Source organism: Mandrillus leucophaeus, unplaced genomic scaffold (assembly GCF_000951045.1).
Source record: "Mandrillus leucophaeus isolate KB7577 unplaced genomic scaffold, Mleu.le_1.0 Scaffold1716, whole genome shotgun sequence".
Taxonomy (NCBI): domain Eukaryota; kingdom Metazoa; phylum Chordata; class Mammalia; order Primates; family Cercopithecidae; genus Mandrillus; species Mandrillus leucophaeus.
The window spans coordinates 354,207-355,764 of NW_012101717.1; positions in this window are offsets into that span (position 1 = coordinate 354,207).

Genomic DNA, 1,558 nt, shown 5'->3' on the forward strand with positions numbered 1-1,558 from the left:
CTACTGCAAAATAAGAGTCTCTTAAATGTGAGAAATTTGCAACTACACTTCTTTCTAGTAAGGTTTTCCTTTGATTTTTAAACTCTCCTAACAGGCCGTTCCGCCGCTGGTATTGCCGCTCCTCTGTACACTGCCGGCGCCGCGCGCGGGTCCCTCTTCTCGGACCGCGCCTTCAATGCGGAATCGCTGCCATCAGCCCAGCGGAGAAGGGGTTTCAACCACTGCGAAGGCATAAGTTGGAGAAAGTTGTGGGATTTTTCCTAAACAAAATAGGGGCAGGAAAACAGTTGGGCCGGGGGACGAAAGGGGGAGAGTAGCTGGGACTTTCCGCTCGCTCCAGCAGTAAGCCGCTTGGCCGTTCCCCGCGGGGCCTGCCCCCCTTCCCTTGCTCAGTGCCCGGGTCCTCCGGGTCCTTCTCCTCGAGCCAGCAGTCGGCTCTCAGGGAAAGGGTGCCAGGCCCCAGGCGGCACTTTTATTTTGGTTGAGAGGAGGGAGGGCTGCTCCCAGGCCCCAGGGAGGCGAACTGAGCCTTTCTGTTTGGATTTCCCTCCTCGCTATAGCAACCAGCAGCATCCGGACAAAAATGCGCCCTCCCTGGACAATGGCCCGGCCTCCTGCTTCTCGCCCTCGTCTTCCTCCCCCGGATCCCAGCCAGGACCTGCCTGGGCGCTCTTCGACCACGGAACATCCCTCCCCACCACCCCCACCTTCATCCTTTCCAGAGCAGTCCCTCCCGGGGTCAGGCCAGGGCGCTGGGAAGCCTTAGCTCTTGCTTTCTACCCCCACTGATCCCCCACGCGGGCCGAGGCTAGGACACAGGACCTCACTACCGAGTTCGGGGGCTCCCGCAGGGGAGTTCCCTGCGGGCACTGTGTGGGTGTTTGGATGGTCCTGAGGAGTACAAACTCCACCTTTTTCCAGCGTTAGAAAATATATATATTAGAAAAATGCATAGAGCAGACTACACCTCTCCCCCGCCCAACACACACACACACACACACATACACACACACACACATATATTAATATAAGCACCCCAGACCGAAGTACTAGGCATGATCTCTGACTTTCTTTCACTCTCCCAAGGTTAATTAAGTTCCCTTCCACGAACTGAGCTCCGTGCCTATTCATTATTCTCTCCCTCTGACCTAGGGCATTAATATGATCAGGCCTATGACTCGGCCGTGTTCTGTTTTCCTATTTTGCATTTAATGCTGGGACCCGGCTGCCCTAGATTACCATCGAAAACTCTCAGAAAAGACAAGAGGAGCCAGGAGGTCTCCCTGCTCCAATCTACCTAAGGCTTCCTCTTCCTGCCTCCTCTTCCGGCCAACTTCTGCCCCTATGTTCCCAGGACCCAAATTCTGGAAACCTGTCTTTAAAAATACAGTCATCCCTAACTTTATGATGTCCAAAAGCTGTCTAGAATGACAGATTCGAAACTCTGAGACCTAGCAGAAGATTCTGGCCCACAGTTATTAGGGCTGTGGTTAACTGCTCTCCAGAAAAGCATCTCTCCCGCCAGTGCACCACCTGCTCTCCTTCCCGTCCCCCCTTC